This window comes from Artemia franciscana, chromosome 9 (genome assembly GCF_032884065.1).
Source record: "Artemia franciscana chromosome 9, ASM3288406v1, whole genome shotgun sequence".
NCBI lineage: Eukaryota > Metazoa > Arthropoda > Branchiopoda > Anostraca > Artemiidae > Artemia > Artemia franciscana.
Genome location: NC_088871.1, coordinates 38,177,099 through 38,199,056, shown reverse-complemented (window position 1 = coordinate 38,199,056; position 21,958 = coordinate 38,177,099). Strand labels below are relative to the sequence as shown.

General features: G+C 32.6%; 1 long non-coding RNA gene across 1 annotated transcript; it reads left to right on the top strand.

Annotated features, from left to right (window-relative positions):
- The first annotated feature begins 5,650 nt into the window (after window positions 1–5,650).
- Window positions 5,651–6,701, top strand: LOC136031586 (uncharacterized). The gene is made up of 2 exons (XR_010618536.1): window positions 5,651–6,415; window positions 6,535–6,701. It is a non-coding gene; the product is annotated as an uncharacterized LOC136031586 (long non-coding RNA).
- Window positions 6,702–21,958: the final 15,257 nt, after the last annotated feature.

Genomic DNA, 21,958 nt, shown 5'->3' with positions numbered 1-21,958 from the left:
ACACTGGATACATAGGTGCAGCTATTTAGTTGTTTTGATAAGAAGTTGTACGTTTTTACTTACCATATATTAATAACTTACCATAATAATATAAAATATTAATAATAACTTACCATATATTTTGAACATTACTCCACAAGGTGCGCATTGACAAGTATTGACAACAAATATACTTTGACTTCATTTGAATCACCTCTGCTGCTCCCTCCAACATGATTACACTTAGCTTGGGCTCTGCCGTCAAGTACGGGACAAGCAAAATTACCTAAGGAAATCCGGTGCCATTTTCAGAATAAGGTGAGCATAAAAAAAATGTGCCAGGTCTACTATTAAACTATTTCCTCCTTAGTCCCTAATCACTTCTTTTTCTCTGTCCTCTAAATATGTAGGTCAAGAATCTATTGCTGGTACACTCTCATCAGCCTCTATTCCTCCTATGAGTTTCTTTACTATTGGCCAAAACGTCATAACATTCCCTTCTCTACATTCAGTCTTCAGTTGTTCTCTTTTCTTAATTTCATACCCTTTTTTCTTGATATTCAACATTTTCTTATGCTTTTTCTCAGTCAACTAATAATCTATAAAAAAATCTAGTATTTTCCCTACTGCCTATACTATTCTTCGCTTTCACCAGCACCTCCAAAACTTCTTGACGTTTCCTTTCCCAATCTTCATCTAAGTGTCCATTCTTAATATCATTCTTAACTCTACAATTTAACTTTGAACCTATTTTTTAAACAACATCATAAATAAACACCAGTGACTTATCTATCTTTCCATCATCTATTAAAACCAAACATTTCTCCAAATCTCGCTGAACATCTTCATTCATTACCATACCCTGAACCCTCCTCCCTGTGTGACCATCAGGGAGGAGGTGATTCATTTGCGTGGGGATTGATTATTATATTTGTTAAAAGCATAAGAAAGGAGTCAAGCACTGTGACCATCTTGTCCCTATGTCAGTTATGGTGTTTCTTATGTATTCACAACCACTGCTTTAAAGCCTCCTTAACTCTCCACAGAAAAACAAAAGCAATAATTAAGATTTTTCCATAAAAAAATTGTGAATAGCACCTTAAAAATCACATATTCGAACACCTTGTGAAAGCGTGGTGAATTTGGCTGAGATTCCTGATTAAAAGTTTCCAAGATCAAATCCCTTGTGTCGCAAGGAACTTCCCTTGTTAGATCTATCTGCAAGCTATAATTTTTTTTTTTTTTTTATGTTCGAATCTTTTTCTCTCATCTGTTTTCATCCGTCAAAATCAAATGTTCTATTTAATTTTCTTTACATTCGGCTGATAATGCAAGACTTAAACTTTGCCCTAAAAGACAAAAAGAAGACCTGAATTTTTTTACATTGAGGTTTATTACCAAATATGATTGTACATTAGTTATATTAGTATTCTATACAAACTATTATTATTTATTATATCATTATTGTATAATCAGTTATTTTATCTATCTAAATAAAATGTACTGTCCGTCCGTCTGTTACACTATTTACAATAAAAAAAGGGAAAAAACCAAAAATAATGAAGAAAAAGAAAACTAAAAAACTAAAAAACTAAAAAAAAAACAAAAAAAAGGTGAAAAACTAAAAAAAAATTAAAAAGATAAGAGTAAAACTAAAAAAAAGAAAAAAAAAGAAAGAAGAAAGAAAACTAAAAAATAAAAAAATAAAAAAGAGAAAAAACTAAAAAAAGGAAAAACTAGAAAAAACTAAAAAAAAAGAAAAACTAAAAAAAAAAAATAGAAAAATAAAAAATAAATTAAAAGAAAACTCAAAAAGAAAAAAACAAAAAAAAATTAAAAACTAAAAGAAAAAAGACAAAACTAAAAAAAAAGAAAAAAAAGAAAAGAAAAAAAAGAAAAAAACTAAAAACAATCTTCTATAAAAAAAAAGAAAAAACTGAAAAAAAGAAAAAAACTAAAAGAAAATTAAACAAGAGCTAATAGATCATATGGCACTTGTGACGAGGCGAGAAGAGCTAAGAGCCAAGAGATTTTATGGTATGAGCTCTAACAAAATCCTATGAATCAATAGATTGATTTAAAAAGGAAAATAAGAGGCTTAATGCCGGTTAGGATTTAAAATAAGAGCTCTGAGTCACGAAGTCCTTCTAAATATCAAAATTCATTAAGATCCGATCGCCCACTCGTAAAATACAAATCCCTAATTGTTTCTAATTTTCCTCTCCCTTTAGCCCCCAGATGGTCGAATCTGGGAAAACGACTTTATCAAGGCAAATTGCGCAGCTCCCTGACACGCCTGTCAATTTTCATCGTCCTAGCACGTCCAGAAGCACCAAACTCGCCAAATCACTGAACCCCTCCCCCCAACTCCCCCAAAGAGAGTGAATCCAGTACGATTCTGTCAATCATGTATCAAGGACATTTGTTTATTCTATCCACCAAGTCAAACAAGATCAAACGATTTGGTCGGGATTTGAAATAAGAGCCCTGAGACATGAATTCTTTCTAAAAATCAAATTTCATTATGATCCGATCATCAATTCGTAAGATAAAAATACCCCAATTTTCACATTTTCCAAGAATTCCGGTTTCCCCCTCCAACTCCCCCCAACGTCACAGGATCTGGTCGGAATTTAAAATTAGAACTTTAAAGCACAAAAGCCTGTAAATTTCTTTGAAGCAGAAAAGAATATTATTTTTTACAAGCATATCAACCTCTAAGCAAACTTTTTATTTAGGGATTTGGGGAATTTTACAGTCTTCTGGATTCTTTAAGGAATTCCTAGGTTTTATTCTAAGTCCAGCGATTTTTCACGATATAGCGCATATATTCATTATTCAATCAAATAAATCATAAGGCAAGTGGACTAGTAAAAAAAAAAAAAAAAAAAAAAAAAAAAAAAAAAAGGTAAATAGTGGTCCATTACACCTCCCAATATGTGCCAAATCAGTATTCATGCAAATTTACTGCCTTCTTCTGATTTAGCACTATATCACATAATTAGCAAAATGTCTTAAAATAATTCCATCTCATACCCTGGGAGTGGTCATGTGGATATGTTCGCTCCTTCCAAGCACTGGATGCGGGTTTCAATCCCAGTCACTGTCAGGGAAGATACACTTATTTCAGATACTCTTATTTTTATTCTTATTTCAACTTATATTCAGTTGTTTACAGTTGTCCATCTAGCTATGAGTTGTCCATCTATTTAATTTTTTGCTTTATCTCCAATTAGCCATGGCTTGATACCAAACTTAATTTTATTTTTTAAAATTGTCCAATAAGAGTCATAGCTATTCCCACCCTTTTTACCTGTGCCGTTAACCAAACACTTGGAAAGCTACAGATCTCCCCATTCGCCTGCGACTTCAGAGGACTTGTCGGTCAGGTGTTAATCTTAAATCACGTTAGTCCACCCGAGACAAGTAGGCAAGTCTATTAGGGTTAGGTATTAGGGTAACTGAAATTAAAGAAAAGAAATTTTCTAATGTGATAACACTTACTCGGAAATGGTAGCTATTATCCTTGTTAAACTTAAAAGCAAAAAGCAATAATAAAAACGAATTTATGGGAATTTCGTCACTGTCCGCATATGACGTCTGAATTATTTCATCACATACCAATTCAAAAACGAATGTATTCAAGCCGAAGTAGCTCAGTTATATAACTACCTGTGTTGGCGCAGTGGGTTTGACCTTAGCGTGGTAATACGGGACCCAGAGATCGAACCATGATGCAGGAATGCACTACAGGGCCGACGCAGGGACCTTAGTAGTCAAGAAGCGTCGTTAATCCGATACAAATACAGTAGCTCAGTTGGTAAAGCGTTATGTTCCAGGTTCTAGGTATCGAACCTTGGCTTTAGCATTGATACAAAAGAAGAAAAATAAAAAAACTAAAAACTGAAAAAAAACTAAAAAAAGGAAAAAAAACTAACAAATAAAGGAGAAAAGAAAACTAAAAAAAAAATAAAAATAAAAATAAAAAACTAAAAAAGGTAAATGTATTCAAGCCGAAGTAGCTGAGTTGGTAAAGCGTTATGTTCCAGGTTCTAGGTCCGAGAGGTTCCAGGTTCGAACCTTAGCTTTAGCATTAACACAAAAGAAGAAAAAAAACTGAAAAAAGGAAAAAAAACTAAAAAATACTAAAAAACAGGTAAAAACTACTAAACAAACTAAAAAAGCTAAAAAACTAAAAAAAAGGTAAAAAACTAATAACTAAAAAAGAAAAAAGGTAAAAACCAAAAAAAAACTAAAAAGAAAGAAAGGAAAAAAACAAAAAAATTATTTCATCATATACCAATTCAAAAACGAATGTATATACAGACCGGGACACAGGGAATATAAATGACGACCGGGGCACTCAAAGAGAAATTACAGACTGGGACACCGGGACACAAATGACGACTGGGACGTGTGTGTCGACTGACGTCATGTTTGTCGACTATAAATGACGACTGGAACACAGGGACACAGCTACAATGGGGACGCCGGGGGGTACAGGGGATATATAAATGACGATGGGGACACAGGGAATGTTTGATTAGCAATCACCATCAACAAAGCTCAAGGGCAATCATTAGAATAATGAAGTATAGATCTGAATACGAATTGTTTTTCCCATGGACAATTATATGTTGCATGTTCAAGAGTCGGTAAACCTGACAATCTATTTATATGTACAGACAATGGGACAGCGAAGAATGTTGTATATTCGCAAGTAGTTAAAAACATATATATATATATATATATATATATATATATATATATATATATATATATATATATATATATATATATATATATATATATATATATATATATATATATATATATATATATATATATTCACAGGTGGGACACAGGGATACAACTACAATGGCGCGTAACTAATATGGCGCGTAACGACTTACGCGTGCGGGGGGGCTTGGGGGGGGGTGCAAAGTGCCCCCACCAAGTAGGTGTTGAGCTGGCGCGAAGCGCCACCCCAACAGCTAGTTAAAAATATGAATGTAATGGGAGTAAGCCAAAATCATAATTCTTGAGCAAAATAACCAAACAAATTAACTCTGTAAATATTTCTCTTATGAACCAATAAAAAAGTCAGTAAAAAACAAAAAGAAATTAATTTAAAAAAACTTTTCATGATTATAATATTTTTCAAAGAAGGTAAAATGCTTGTAGTTTCGACAGTGTGGTTCTTATTCGAACAAACATCACCAAAAATGCTAAGAAAAGAAAGGAATTCTCAATAAGAACCAATTATGGATGTATATATAGATCTTTATATATATGTTATATATATATATATATATATATATATATATATATATATATATATATATATATATATATATATATATATATATATATATATATATATATATATATATATATATATACTAGCTGTTGGGGTGGCGCGAAGCGCCACCCCAACACCTAGTTGGTGGGGGTGCTTCGCGCCCCCCCCAAGCCCCCCCGCGCGCGTAAGTCGTTACGCGCCATATTAGTTACGCACCATTGTAGTTGTGTCCCTATGTCCCACCTGTGAATATAGATATATATATATATATATATATATATATATATATATATATATATATATATATATATATATATATATATATATATATATATAAATAAGTTGTCTGTGGATCTGTGGATCTGTGGAACGGAGAATGAAGGTCCCAGGTTCAAATCCTGGTTAGGCTAAAAAAGGTAAAAAACTAAAAACTAAAAAAAAAACTGAAAAAACTAAAAAAAAGGCAAAAACTACAAAAAAACTAAAAACTAATAAAAAAAATAAAAAAGCTAAAAAACTAAAAAAACTAAAAAAACTAAAAAAAAGGTAAAAAACTAAAAAACTAGAAACTAAAAAAAAAACTAAAAAAAAGGAAAAAACTGAAAAATAAGCTAAAATAAAGGTAAAAACCAATAAAAAACTAAAAAGAAAAAAAGGAAAAAACTAAAAAAAATTTTCATCTAAAAAACTAAAAAAAACTAAAAAAGGTAAAAACTAAAAGAACTAAAAAAGAAAAAAATAAATGACGACACTCAAAGAGAAAGCCTAAAAAACTAAAAAAACTAAAAAAACTAAAAAAAGGTAAAAAACTAAAAAAACTAAAAACTAAAAAAAAAACTAAAAAAAAGGAAAAAACTGAAAAATAAGCTAAAATAAAGGTAAAAACCAATAAAAAACTAAAAAGAAAAAAAGGAAAAAACTAAAAAAAAATTTCATCTGAAAAACTAAAAAAAACTAAAAAAGGTAAAAACTAAAAGAACTAAAAAAGAAAAAAATAAATGACGACACTCAAAGAGAAAGCGACCAGGACAAAAGGAATGTTCGATTAGCAATCAACAAAGCACCGGGACACAGGGAGTATAAATGACGACCAGGACATAAGTAAAAAAAAAAACTAACAAAACTAAAAAGAAGGTAAAAACTACAAAAAAACTAAAAAGAAAAAAAAACTAAAAACTAATAAAAAGACTAAAAAATCTACAAATCTAAATAAACTAAAAAAGAAAAAATAAAGGAAAAAAAAAATAAAGAAGGTAAAAACTAAAAGAACTAAAAAAGAAAAAAATAAATGACGACACTCAAAGAGAAAGCGACCAGGACAAAAGGAATGTTCGATTAGCAATCAACAAAGCACCGGGACACAGGGAGTATAAATGACGACCAGGACATAAGTAAAAAAAAAAACTAACAAAACTAAAAAGAAGGTAAAAACTACAAAAAAACTAAAAAGAAAAAAAAAACTAAAAACTAATAAAAAAACTAAAAAAAAGAAAAAAAAAGGAAAAAAATAAAGGAGAAAAACAAAACTAAAAAACGAATGTATATACAGACCGGGACACCGGGATACAAATGACGACCGGGACACAGGGAATATAAATGACGACCGGGACACAGGGACACAACTACAACGGGGACGCCGGGGGGCACAGGGGGATGTAAATGACGACCGGGACACCGGGACAGGGAATGGTCGATTAGCAATCACCATCAACAAAGCTCAAGGGTAATCATTAGAATCATGAGGTATAGATCTGAATACGGATTGTTTTCCCATGGACCATTATATGTTGCATGTTCAAGAGTCGGTAAACCTGACAATCTATTTATATGCACAGACAATGGGACAGCAAAGAATGTTGTATATTCGCAAGTTTTACGTAGTTAAAAACATATATATATATATATATATATATATATATATATATATATATATATATATATATATCTATATTCACAGGTGGGACATAGGGACACAACTACAATGGCGCGTAACTACTATGGCGCGTAACGACTTACGCGCGCGGGGGGGCTTGGGGGGGCGCGAAGCGCCCCCACCAACTAGGTGTTGGGGTGGCGCGAAGCGCCACCCCAACAGCTAATATATATATATATATATATATATATATATATATATATATATATATATATATACTATATATATAGTATATATATATATATACTATATCGTGAAAAATCGCTGGACTTAGAATAAAACCTAGGAATTCCTTAAAGAATCCAGAAGACTGTAAAATTCCCCAAATCCCTAAATAAAAAGTTTGCTTAGAGGTTGATATGCTTGTAAAAAATAATATTCTTTTCTGCTTCAAAGAAATTTACAGGCTTTTGTGCTTTAAAGTTCTAATTTTAAATTCCGACCAGATCCTGTGACGTTGGGGGGAGTTGGAGGGGGAAACCGGAATTCTTGGAAAATGTGAAAATTGGGGTATTTTTATCTTACGAATTGATGATCGGATCATAATGAAATTTGATTTTTAGAAAGAATTCATGTCTCAGAGCTCTTATTTCAAATCCCGACCAAATCGTTTGATCTTGTTTGACTTGGTGGATAGAATAAACAAATGTCCTTGATACGTGATTGACAGAATCGTACTGGATTCACTCTCTTTGGGGGAGTTGGGGGGAGGGGTTCAGTGATTTGGCGAGTTTGGTGCTTCTGGACGTGCTAGGACGATGAAAATTGACAGGCGTGTCAGGGAGCTGAGCAATTTGCCTTGATAAAGTCGTTTTCCCAGATTCGACCATCTGGGGGCTAAAGGGAGAGGAAAATTAGAAACAATTAGGGATTTGTATTTTACGAGTGGGCGATCGGATCTTAATGAATTTTGATATTTAGAAGGACTTCGTGACTCAGAGCTCTTATTTTAAATCCTAACCGGCATTAAGCCTCTTATTTTCCTTTTTAAATCAATCTATTGATTAATAGGATTTTGTTAGAGCTCATACCATAAAATCTCTTGGCTCTTAGCTCTTCCCGCCTCGTCACAAGTGCCATATGAGCTATTAGCTCTTGTTTAATTTTCTTTTAGTTTTTTTCTTTTTTTCAGTTTTTTCTTTTTTTTATAGAAGATTGTTTATAGTTTTTTTCTTTTTTTTTCTTTTCTTTTTTTTCTTTTTTTTTAGTTTTGTCTTTTTTCTTTTAGTTTTTAATTTTTTTTTGTTTTTTTTTTAGTTTTCTTTTAATTTATTTTTTATTTTTATAGTTGTTTTTTTTTAGTTTTTCTTTTTTTTTAGTTTTTTCTAGTTTTTCCTTTTTTTTAGTTTTTTCTCTGATTTATTTTTTTATTTTTTAGTTTTCTTTCTTCTTTCTTTTTTTTCTTTTTTTTTAGTTTTACTCTTATCTTTTTAAATTTTTTTTTGAGTTTTTCACCTTTTTTTTGTTTTTTTTTTTAGTTTTTTAGTTTTCTTTTTCTTCATTATTTTTGGTTTTTCCCTTTTTTTATTGTAAATAGTGTAACAGACGGACGGACAGTACATTTTATTTAGATAGATAAAATAACTGATTATACAATAATGATATAATAAATAATAATAGTTTGTATAGAATACTAATATAACTAATGTACAATCATATTTGGTAATAAACCTCAATGTAAAAAAATTTAGGTCTTCTTTTTGTCTTTTAGGGCAAAGTTTAAGTCTTGCATTATCAGCCGAATGTAAAGAAAATTAAATAGAACATTTGATTTTGACGGATGAAAACAGATGAGAGAAAAAGATTCGAACATAAAAAAAAAAAAAAAAATTATAGCTTGCAGATAGATCTAACAAGGGAAGTTCCCTGCGACACAAGGGATTTGATCTTGGAAACTTTTAATCTGGAATCTCAGCCAAATTCACCACGCTTTCACAAGGTGTTCGAATATGTGATTTTTAAGGTGCTATTCACAATTTTTTTATGGAAAAATCTTAATTATTGCTTTTGTTTTTCTGTGGAGAGTTAAGGAGGCTTTAAAGCAGTGGTTGTGAATACATAAGAAACACCATAACTGACATAGGGACAAGATGGTCACAGTGCTTGACTCCTTTCTTATGCTTTTAACAAATATAAAAATCAATTCCCACGCAAATGAATCACCTCCTCCCTGATGGTCACACAGGGAGGAGGGTTCATGGTATGGTAATGAATGAAGAAGTTCAGTGAGATTTGGAGAAATGTTTGGTTTTAATAGATGATGGAAAGATAGATAAGTCACTGGTGTTTATTTATGATGTTGTTTAAAAAATAGGTTCAAAGTTAAATTGTAGAGTTAAGAATGATATTAAGAATGGACACTTAGATGAAGATTGGGAAAGGAAACGTCAGGAAGTTGTGGAGGTGCTGGTGAAAGCGAAGAATAGTATAGGTAGTAGGGAAAATACTAGATTTTTTTATAGATTATTAGTTGACTGAGAAAAAGCATAAGAAAATGTTGAATATCAAGAAAAAAGGGTATGAAATTAAGAAAGGAGAACAACTGAAGACTGAATGTAGAGAAGGGAATGTTATGACGTTTTGGCCAATAGTAAAGAAACTCATAGGAGGAATAGAGGCTGATGAGAGTGTACCAGCAATAGATTCTTGACCTACATATTTAGAGGACAGAGAAAAAGAAGTGATTAGGGACTAAGGAGGAACTAGTTTAATAGTAGACCTGGCACATTTTTTTTATGCACACCTTATCCTGAAAATGGCACCGGATTTCCTTAGGCAATTTTGCTTGTCCCGTACTTGACGGCAGAGCCCAAGCTAAGTGTAATCATGGTGGAGGGAGCAGCAGAGGTGATTCAAATGAAGTCAAAGTATATTTGTTGTCAATACTTGTCAATGCGCACCTTGTGGAGTAATGTTCAAAATATATGGTAAGTTATTATTAATATTTTATATTATTATGGTATGTTATTAATATATGGTAAGTAAAAACGTACAACTTCTTATCAAAACAACTAAATAGAATCCAGTCAAGGAGCAGCGTGGAAACTTAAATTATGTATTTGCATTGGTTGGCGTACTAAACGATCTCGTCAAACACATTCTTTAAATTTCTCTTCCAAACACGAAACCCTAGCTGCACCTATGTATCCAGTGTACATAGCATAGACTGGTTAGTAAGAAATTAAATAAAAAAATTTTTTTTAACTGTAAGTAAGGAGCGACATTAAAACTTAAGACGAACAGAAATTACTCCGTATATGAAAGGGGTTGTCCCCTCCGCAACGCCTCACTCTTTACGCTAAAGTTTGACTCTGTAACAACTCTACTTTTCAAAACAATAAAAATTTTCTTTAGCGTAAAGAGCGAGGCGTTGCGGAGGGGGAAACCCTTTTCATATACGGAGTAATTTCTGTTCGTCTTAAGTTTTAATGTCGCTCCTTACTTACAGTTAAAAAAACTTGTTTTTTTGTTTGATAAATCAAAAAAACGAGATCTTTTCAAATGACTGTACGGCAACCATTAGCCGGTGCCCATTTAAGGATGCATGAAGTGCACCCAGTTGATAATTAGAAGTTTATTATTTACTGATTGGCTTGCAAAACATTGAAACTGAAGATTTCGTTTGAAGCAAATGTTAAAAATGTTAAACTGTTCAACGCTAAAAAATTATTAAGTTTGACTCTTTGCCACAATTCTATTTTTTAAAACAATTATAAGCTTTAGCGTAAAGAGCGAGGGAATGCAGAGGGGACAACCCATTTCAAATACGGAGTAATTTCTGTTCGTTTTAAGTTTTAATGTCGCTCCTCACTATATGTATTCTTTTAATACTACCGCTACAGTTAATGTAACTAATGACGCTTAAGTTATTAAGATGAAACTTCTAGGGAGTTTTAGGAGTTTCAATTAAAGGAAAAAAACTGTATGCATGCAGGTTTTCAAAAGGGCATATAAGCAATATCATAGGCAGCACCACTCTATAAAAGCTAGAACTATTATTGAAACTTTTAAAGGAGCTAATTCAATTCAAAATTAGAAGTTCTGGTGCCCTTTTTTAAGAATAACAGAATGTTTGAGGGCAAGTATTCCTTCTCTCTGGTCCATTCATTTTCCAAACGCATCCAGTCAAAACTTCGAGACAGCCATTCAGTTCAGCATATTCAGTTCAAAAATCATATCCTTCGGATATTAGGCATGTCACCCCCCTAAATATACAATTGGCCCGTTATGCTTTAAAACTAAATCAAAAGGCATTATTTTTATGATTGGCATTAAGACACCTCAGTAATATATCGAGAACGACTGGGGGTATTAAGTTGAAACTTTTGGGGGATACTACTATTTCTACTTTTGCTCTTACAATTTAAATAAATAGAAAGAAATGTAAGTGTTCTCAGGTTGTCAAAGATAAAACCCTTTTAAGAATGATTATTAAGTTTTATTTTCAGTAAACTTCAGAAGCTTTAACACTAAATTAAAAAATACTGTTTGTGTCAGGATTAAAATTGTACATAAAGTTTCTCCTACGTACAAATAGCAACCAATACTACAATGGATTCTTATCGAAAAAATAACAAAAAGATATAAAATATTATTTCTTCCATGAAAAAACTATGTCAATAAGAAACAAACAGAAATTAATTTAGAAATAATTTCCTCAAAAGAAGTTTTTTTTTTAAAAAGTAAAGAGCTTGTTTAAGCCAAGAATGAGCAGAAATAAAGTTAAATAATCTTCAAAGCGTAAAACTACCACAAATCACAATTAATAAATAAATGAAACTCAAAATGAACAGAAATTACAATATATAGCCGAGTCAAACTAAAAATGAGCAAAAATTAACATGAGTAACCTAGGACTGACAACCCCTATAGCTTCTCAAAACCAGAACGCAATTCTTGCTTTACTGATAACAAAATATATTTGAAATGTTTTCACTTTCCTTATTTTCATAAATAAAAAAATGTCAAAACTTTATGGAATGAATATCAGTATTTGTCAATTAAATTGACAATCCACGGTCACTTGTTTTTTTTCAGTAAAGCGCTAGGTGAGAGAAACTCATCTGAAAGACAAGTATCAATTGATAATTCATCATGTATGATCATTAAAAACTAAAATTACCCGTAAAAGAGCAAACAGGGTTTCATACTTCGTGCCGACTTTAGCAGCTGCATTATTTGTTTTCTCTCTGGCATTCATTTACAGAAGTGTTCTTAAATTGGCCCCACCGCAAGATCTTTAAATGAACTTAGAAAAGTTTCAGTTTCTCTTTAAAAGAGGAAAAAAGATCATCACCTATCTAATCAATAGTTAGAAACGAATAGAACAACAAGGATGGAAGAAAACAAAATAGCGAACGGAACAGGAATAAATAGGATGTTATTCCTGATGTAATAGGATGACATGTTAGACAACCTGATAGAGACCTTGTTTCTTTAATTGGCAGCCATCGTTATAAGCTAATTTAAAATCATTAAACAATTTTTTAGTCGAATTAGGAGACAAGATAGAGTATCATAAATCTAATCGATTTGCTAGGAGCGAATAGAACAACAGCAGCAGTTTCGTCTTCATGGTTTTGAAAGTACAACTTAAATTACGGCTCTAACAAAACTATTAAATTCCCAAACACCAGGATTCATATACTTAAAACTGGGACCTTTACTTCCCATTAGTGGGTATATATTTTTCTCTCTTTTTTTTATATTGTCTCTCCGCGAAAAGTAAAGAGTATTGGAAATAAGCTAAAGCTGGCTTATAAGCTTGTTCTTAGTTGGAATAATCGCAGTAGAAGTGATTGAAGTAGGAATAGCTTTTAAAAGAAAACTTGCCGTTGAGTAGTGTAAGTTTAAGACTATCCTAGTCGTAAGTAGTGATGACATTGGGGAGCTTGAGGTGTGTATCATTTGGATAGCCGTATTAGCACAAAATTTCAATAGCCGGTTACTACCCCTGTAGCAGGGACGACGACTACATAATTTACATACTTACATGCATATAGACAATTATATGAATATGTTTTTTATTTGGGTTGAATGAAACTGGTTGACAAAACAGAACGCATTTTATAATACGAACCGAATTTTAATGAAACGAGAAGCGACAAGTCTGCTATCCCTTTTTCTTATGATACTCGCTTGGGTAAAGTAAACCGACGAACTTATCTTCCCAAATGAATCAATTGCACTGGCATTTTTTAGAGGGAACTTATGGTCGTCCGTGTTCCACCACCAAGGGGCCCCAATACCCCTTCCCTAGCTACTCCTTTTTCTCTTTATAATTTTTGGGACTTAAAAACTTTCTTTGGTACTGAGAATTTTTAGATTCAGAATTTCTTAACTTTTTTTACATGTCTGAAAATGGCATTGCATGCATACATGGTTACTTAATATTCTTTAAGTCCATGATAGTTCTATGAATATTCTTTTTTTATTTGGGTTGAAACTAAAAGGTTTATCTCTGTTGAGTACAAAGTGTGAAAAGAGGAATTAAATTTGACGCGGTTTATTCCTTGAAATTTTCCTTAGGACTAAAGGCTTTGCTCTGTTGAGTGTAAAGTTCGAACTGATAGATTCAATTTGACATTGTTTTATTCAATGAATTGTTCCAACAACGAATAGCTTCAACTCTGTTGATTACTAAGTTTGAACAGATGAATTAAATACGACACGGTTAATTCCTTGATTTTTCTAAGGACTAAAAGGCTTAACTTTGTTGACTATAAAATTTGAACTGATGGATTAAATTTGACATGGTTTATTCAGTGAAATTTACGAAGATTGAATAGCTTTAACTCTGTTGATTACAAAATTTGAACAGATGAATTCAATTGGGCACAGTTTATTCATGACACTTTCCTAAGGACTAAAAGGTTTAACTCTGTTGAGCATAAAGTTTGAACTGGTGGATTAAATTTGACGTGGTTTTTTCCTTGAATTTTCCAAAAAATTAATTGCTTCAACTCTGTTGATTACAAAGTTTGAACAGGTGAATTAAATTTGACACGGATTATTCCTTGAATTTTCCTAAGTACTAGAAGTTTAGTTCTGTTGACAATAAAGTTAGAACTGATGAGTTAAATTCGAAATGATTTAATTCTTTAATTTTCTTGAAGACTAATTAAAACGTTTCACTCAGATGAGTATAAAGATTGAACTGGTGAATTAAATTTGACGTGGTTTATTCAGAGAATATTCCCCAGAATGAATAGCTTTAACTCTGTTGATTACAAAGTTTAAACAGATTGATTAAATTTAACCTGGTTTATTCCTTCAATCTTCGTAACGGCTAATAGATTAAACTCTGTTGAATATAAAGTTTGAACGGATGAATTAGATTTATTGGGCTTTTCAACTGTCAGAGCCAAACGGATCTCAAAATATTGATTGGACGACTTTGGGATAAAAAGGGGTTCGGGAGAGGTTGCTTGGTTGCCTTCCATTTTTTTGGTCTCTTAAAAAGGGCACTTGAACTTTTGATTTTGGTTTGAATGAGCCGTCTCATGATATTCCAGGACTACTGGGTCGATACGATCACCTCTGGAAAAAAAACGAATAAACACACATCCGTGATCTCTCTTCTGGCAAAAAATACAAAATTCCACATTTTTGCATATATGAGCTTGAAACCTCTGCATAAGGGTTTTCTGATGCGCTGAACCTGATGGCGTAATTTCCATTAAGATTGTATGACTTTTAAAAGGCGTTTTTTCCTTTTTCGAAGATTAGGCGAATTTTCTCAGGCTCGTAACCTTTAATGGGTCGTAACTTTTAAAGACTAAACTTAATAAAACTTATTTTTAAAATCAGCATAAGAAACCGATTCTTTCAATATATCTGTTGGTATCAAAATTCCGTTTTTTAGAGTTTTAGTTTCTTTTGAGCCGAGTCTCTTCTTACCTACAGTTCGAAGTTTAAGTAAGTTCGAGCTTAAAACCACGAACTTTGTCGAGGGAAATTCAAACAGAGGCCCTGTTAAATCAAATTAAGTTCTATTTATGGCGACCGATTTAAGAAAACACTTCTGTAAAAGAATTTGGAAATGAAATAGAGTGAATTAACTACTGATGTAGACTTGCAATGAAGTTGATTTCACCTTTTTTCTTTTACGGGAAAAAATAGATCATTTTTCTTTTACAGGTCGATTAATAATGACACATGATACTTTATCATTGGCATTTATATATTAGATGCGTCTTATCGCATCTTCTGGATGAGTGACAGTAAAAAGTCGAATTCTCCGTGGTTCCAATTATATTTTGAACTTTCCTCTCCCTACTTCAATCAAAGCTTCTGCACATCCAGCTTCTTATAAGTTCACAAAGCTTATAAGAAGCACAAAGCTTCTTATAAGTGGGCTGTGTACAGGGCCGTATCTAGGATTTTTTTGGGGGAGGGGAATGGATACAAAATGTTTATTTTTTTTGGGGGGGGAGGAGTACAAAAAACTTTAAAAAACGCATCAAAAATTTGGGTATTTGTTTGATAAAAGCCTTGCCATTCAAGTTGTTAATTCATTGACGCATTATAGAACCGGCTTTTTTTAGTTTCTTTCAGCTTAGCGTGAGACGAGGCAAAGACAACTGACCGAATAGATGGAAAATATAAAATTTTAAGTCATCCCTTGATCTCTCTCTCTTCTTCCTCGATACGTTGCTGTCTTTCTTCCTCCGTTTTCTCTTGTACTATTTAATGTAACGTGGAGGTGTGTACTTTTCATATTCTAGATTTTCTTTTGATTTAGTAAAATATGCCTTCCATTAATTTCTAATAGTGCTTTATTAATAATTTTGTTTACCTCTTCGTAATAAAATTGTTGCATTTATCACTCGACTAAATAACAGCGTTAAACCTGGACAAATAAATTTTAATTAAATTGCCTAAAAATGGTAATTTGAATTTTAAATGCTAAATTTCGGTTGCTGTTGCTCAGTAAATGTTTACACGACAACCCGTAGTGAACGACCAGAAAGAATCCTCTTGATCACGTTTTACAAATGTCCGCAACACCATACGCGTAAAGTTTCTTCTGTAGGCCACGGTACCATACTCTATCGGAAGCTTTAGCGAAGTCGAACAACAATAGTCGGTTATCGTATCCTTTACAAGAAGTTCGATCTACTTGTGATGAAGTATTTCTTACACTCAAATTCCATTTCCTCGCGAAATAGAAAAATTTCCGTGGGCGATAGGCTACCGATTTCGTATCCTACCAGCTCATCCTATTAGTTTCCTATTGTATCTACAGCGATTTCGTATCCTATCAGCAGTTTTGGGTTGGATCACGGATGGACGTTTTAACTATTGTGCACATTGGCATTTTATATATCAGAAGTGTCTTACCGCAACGTCGTATATCAGTACTTGGTTCTTAGTAATGTAAAATCTTTAAAAGATCTAAAGCCGAACTGGCCAGCCATGCCAAAATAAAGAAAAGAATCTGAAAGAGACAAACGGGTCTATGGCCAGTAAAGGAAAACCAAGAGAACGAAAATTAAACGATTATTTCGCCGGTGTAAAACAAGGCGTCTTCAGCGCAGAAAAACTAGAATCTAAAACTAAATAATATAATTAAATAAAATATAAAACTAAAACAGACTAACTAATATATATATATATATATATATATATATATATATATATATATATATATATATATATATATATATATATATATATATATATATATATATATATATATTTATTTATTTAACGTACTGACGAAATAGATCTTATCTATTTTATTTTCTGGTGTTTTATCTTTTGGAGAAACTTCGCATGGTGGGCGATAATAGGTATTACAAATTTTGCTATAATTTGGCTTCATTTCTTTTATAAGGTCTGTAAAATTCAAAGAAATCATCAACAATGTGGCTTAAAATTCAAATCAAATAATTCAAAAAGTGTTTGCAAAACCCAGACTAGAAAAAAGCAGTCGCAATTCTTTGTTGTATTCTGTTGGGGGGATTTATCCATGGGGAAATTTTCCGTGGGGAGGGAAGTTTAAAAAAATGTTCCAGGGGGAATTTTTAGCGAGCATGTAATTGTCTGGGTAGAATGTCCTAGGAGGAGGGTATTTTACGTGGTAGAAACTTTATATGGAGGAATTTTCCGTGGTGGAAAGAATTATCCATGGGGAGAGAGCCGGATTTAAGGGCATTATTTGGAAAACAATCAGAAATCAATAAAAAAAAACAAGTTCTTTCAGAGGAAAGTAAGTAGCTATATTAAAACTTAAAATGAACAGAAATTATTCCGAATCTGAGAGAGGGGGCTGTCCCACCCTCACTTCCTCGATCTTTAAACTAAATTTGGGCTCTTGTCCCAGTTCTCTAAGAACGACTCCAAAAACACAAGGGCCTTTTAATTAGAATAAGAAGCTTGTTTAAAAGTACTAAAAAAAAACCTTTAACATGATGAGCGAAGGATTGAGGAGGAGCAACTGCCTCGTATTTGGAACAATTTCTATTTGTTTTAAGTTATTCCATACTTTCAATCGAAAAAAACCCGTTTTTGAAGATTAAACTTAGTTTTGGAATTACTATCCTAATTAGGTAGTCACAAATCTTGCCATTTTTAAAAGATTATATCGAAGTCAGACATATGACGAAAAACCTGAATTCGTTACAGATTGGTAGCATTTTAATTAATATGAAAACCTAACTTGTGTAACTAACTTTCTATGCAATATTCTTACTCCTGGTAGAATTCAAAGCGAAACAACATTTCTTCCAAAATGGAAATTTTAGATTTCATTTTCCTGGAAAGTTCTTTCTAATTGATTTCAGAAAGATGTCTAATGGAAAACCTTAAAAAGTCTTTTCACCTTGGTTATATATTAATTAAATGTTTCCAACACCTTTCATTTGCGTTTATGCTTCTCCAAGGACTATTAACTGTGGTGGTTATGGCATGAGTAACAGGTTTTATCATAAACAGCACAATAGCACTGTCTAAGTAAAGAGCGTGTTGACAAACTGTAATTATTTATCATTTTTTTTTCTTTTTTTTCTGACCAAGGCATTTGTATAGAAGAAGTTGTGTTAAAAATTTTGAAAGCGCCCATTTGATCGAAAATTCAAAGTTCTAGTGCCCTTTTTAAGAGTCCACAGTAATTGAAGGGCAACCATCGCATTCGATCAAAATTCAGATATAGCCATTTTGATCAGTATATTTGAAAGGTCTAGTAACCATAATTTAGGGGATAAAAAACCATACCAAAGCCCCCAGGGCAAGGGCTATATGTTACGTTAATTGCCCATTATCAATATATAAGGTTTTTATGGAACGAATGATCGTATAAACTTCGGAGGGCCTATTTGATTAGAGATCAGAAGTTCTATTGCCATTTTTAAGAGTCAAAGGGGATCGGAGGACAGCCCCACATCCCCCCTCCACCACGTCCCCTTCTCCCAAAATGCATGGGATAAAAACTTTGAGATAGTATTTTGTTCAAAATAGCCTAAAGATCATATAACAAGGGATGAGAAGGTTAAATATCCCCAAAACCTGGGGCAAGGGTTGTAATCTATGCCCCAGGGTCATATAAGATTTTTATGGAAGAGGTGGTCTTATAAATTTTGAGTAGCTTTATTGATTGGAAACGAATAGTTCTGGTTCCCTTTTAAGAGTATAAAGTGATGGCGGGCAAATATAATTCTCACACTACTGGAATTGTATTAATGGACACGACGAAGGAAAGTTTTTGAAAGCTCTACTATACAGGGGAAACTTTCTAGAAAATGAAAATTCAGCTTTCAAATGTACATAAGAAATGTTTCTGTAAAAAAATAAAAAAACCTAAGCAAAAATAATTCATTAATTTGGTAATTTACATAACCTAATCTTCATGTCTCCGGTATGAACAACTTCAATAGCCTGAGCCTTGTAATAGGGTCTATAGTAAAGAGTATTTCTTATGCAGTCTTATCAAAGATCTGTTTTAAGATTTCATACCATCTGCATCTTAGTAGCTCGACAGCTGTTTAGCTGCATAATCGGAGACTAATCCTCGTAATACTGAAATTATATTAAGTCTGTCACTAGCCATGTTTACCTCATCAAAAACAACTGAATTATATAGATTTTCCAAAGCGTGGGCAGTCAGAGAAGAGTCGAAATTATCATTAATTTTTGAATTCATAGATTTGTCTATTTGGTGATATTTTAGACTATTGAGGAAAACTACTTATCTATTAGGAGCCTAATATTTTAAGACCTAATAAAAATATTTACCTGTCTGACACCTAAAGATGCATTACTTTGCTTCTCCTCCACCCTAACCCTTATTGATAAACAAATAGCTTGCTTTATCTATCGTCATTATGTTTTAAAATAGCGAATGGCGGATGCTAACACTTTACATCGGTGGACACTGCTCAAGTGGAGAAGAAAACAGTAGCATTGTTACAGAATATGATGGCAATGTATTGAGGGGGCTACATATTATTCATTCAGGAAAGGGTGTGGCAGTAAAGTCAAGTGATGCAGCGTCAATAATGAGATAAGTGGAGTGGCTTTAGGATTTTTATCAAGTACTTCCCTGCTCTTAAGTATTGTTATCTACTGTAGCCTTGTTTGTCTATACCTTGTTTGTAGCCCTATTTGTCTGTTATTCGTTTCAGAGAAAAGTCGAGATGACTATAACCCGCCTTGCGGATGAAGGATGACAGACTGCGAAAGACTGTCCTTTTCGGCCAACTACCGAGTGCCAAACAAAAAGAAGGTGGTTCCCGAACGGATTTGGATGAGGTCTTTAGGAAGAATTTAATAGAAATTGGAACTTCGAGGGAAGGTGTAAAGAGGGAGTCTTTGAATAGATTGGTATGGAGCAGTTGTGTACTTATCTGTGCTGTTCTCAGACAACTTGGTCCTGCAATAAGTTGTTGTAGCAGTAGATTTATTTTACTTTACTAATTGATCCTTTTGAAAATTATAATTGATTCTTTTTGAGGACTGCATGAGTTTCGAGGAGCAATCGAGCAATATTGCCTCTGGGGTCAGAACTTTTGCTCGGTGACATTTTGGTGTTGACGTTTGGGCGTTTTGCTGCTGGTGACTTTTGACGTTTTTGCGATATCAGGAACTTGTGAATATTGATAGATTTCCTCAGTTCTACACCACCAATTCCGATTGGAGATCTTTTAATTTAGGAATTTTTTCTGGGGGGGGGGGAGAAGGGAATTATCCATGGAAGGGGAGCCAGATTTCCGACCATTGTTTAAAAAATGATCAGAAAGTTGAATAAATAAAAACAAGTTTTTTCAACTCAAAGTGAAGGAAGTGTGTATTTCAGGGTGGGGGAAGGGTATATTGTCTCATTTATTTTACTTGACTAACTGATCCTTTTGAAAATGAGAATAAATGTATATTGAGTCTCTTTTCCCTTGATTTTCATAAATAGGGCTTATAAAAACATCCACAGTATCTTTGTTAACAGAGAGGTCCTTTTCTATTTCTTTTTCTTTTAGTTACTTCTCTAAAAGATTTGGATAAACCAGATTGGACATTGAGTTTACCTCTTCAAAAAGATTAAATGATCAAAAGGCAGTTAAAGAAGAAATGTGGCTAAAGATGCCTTTTATTGGAGTTTTTTTTATATTGGATGTACATGAAAAATCGATGGATATAAAACCTTGTTACCCCAATTTCTTATTAAATTGGCGTATTTTTTTCGTAGATAAGATCCACGTTAACCCATTAGTTTTCTTTTTCTTAACCAATTGAAATAACTTACAGTTTGAACACAGGCAAGCAAAAGCTCCGATACCCGTTAATTTTGTTTTCAAAAGTCAGTGGATGTTTAACAAAAGTGAAAATGTTTTTCAGTTTCAAGAGGTTAGATTTTAACACGAGATTAAATAAAAAACTAGTTTTTTTAACTGAAAGTAAGGAGCGACATTAAAACTTAAAACGAACAGAAATTACTCCGTATATGAAATGGGTTGTCCCCTCCGCAGTCCCTCGCTCTTTACGCTAAAGTTTGACTCTTTGCCACAATTCTACTTTTTAAAACAACTTAAAACTTTAGCGTAAAGAGCGTGGGACTGCGGAGGGGACAACCCATTTCATATACGGAGTAATTTCTGTTCGTTTTAAGTTTTAATGTCGCTCCTTACTTTCAGTTAAAAAAACTAGTTTTTTATATTTAATCATATAAAGATACCTTCTTTTTGCTGCTACTTATTTGTGATTGACTTGGTGATTATCTTAACTTAGATAAATAACTGGTAGTTTCTCACTGCAAGACACATATAAGCAGCCAATGTAGTATTCATGTGGCCCAGGATATTGAACCCATGCATAATTTTACCAAAAGGGGATAAAAGTCCATTTTAAAATCAAAAATCTTCACGGAATAAATGAATCGGTGGTTTAATTATAGCTTTTTAATACCAATTTAAAACAGAACGTAAAGTTTTAGGGAGATTAGAAATCAGATATATATATGTAATGATTTGTTATTATTATGGTTATTTGGGTTTAAATCGGTCACAAAGTTTAAGTTTTTTGCACTATTCCAAACATATATATTCCTCTCTTGCGACAAAAAATTTTTCGGCGCATTTGAAATCAGTGGAAATAATACAAAGTAAGCCCTATGAATTTATAGCATTTTTCTTTAACTCTGTATGCAGCTTTTAAATCATTCAGAAACACAAACATGGTACCGAACTATACACAAAGAACAACTTTTGTAAAAAAAAAAAAAAAAAAAAAAAAAAAAAAAAAAAAAAAAAAAAAAA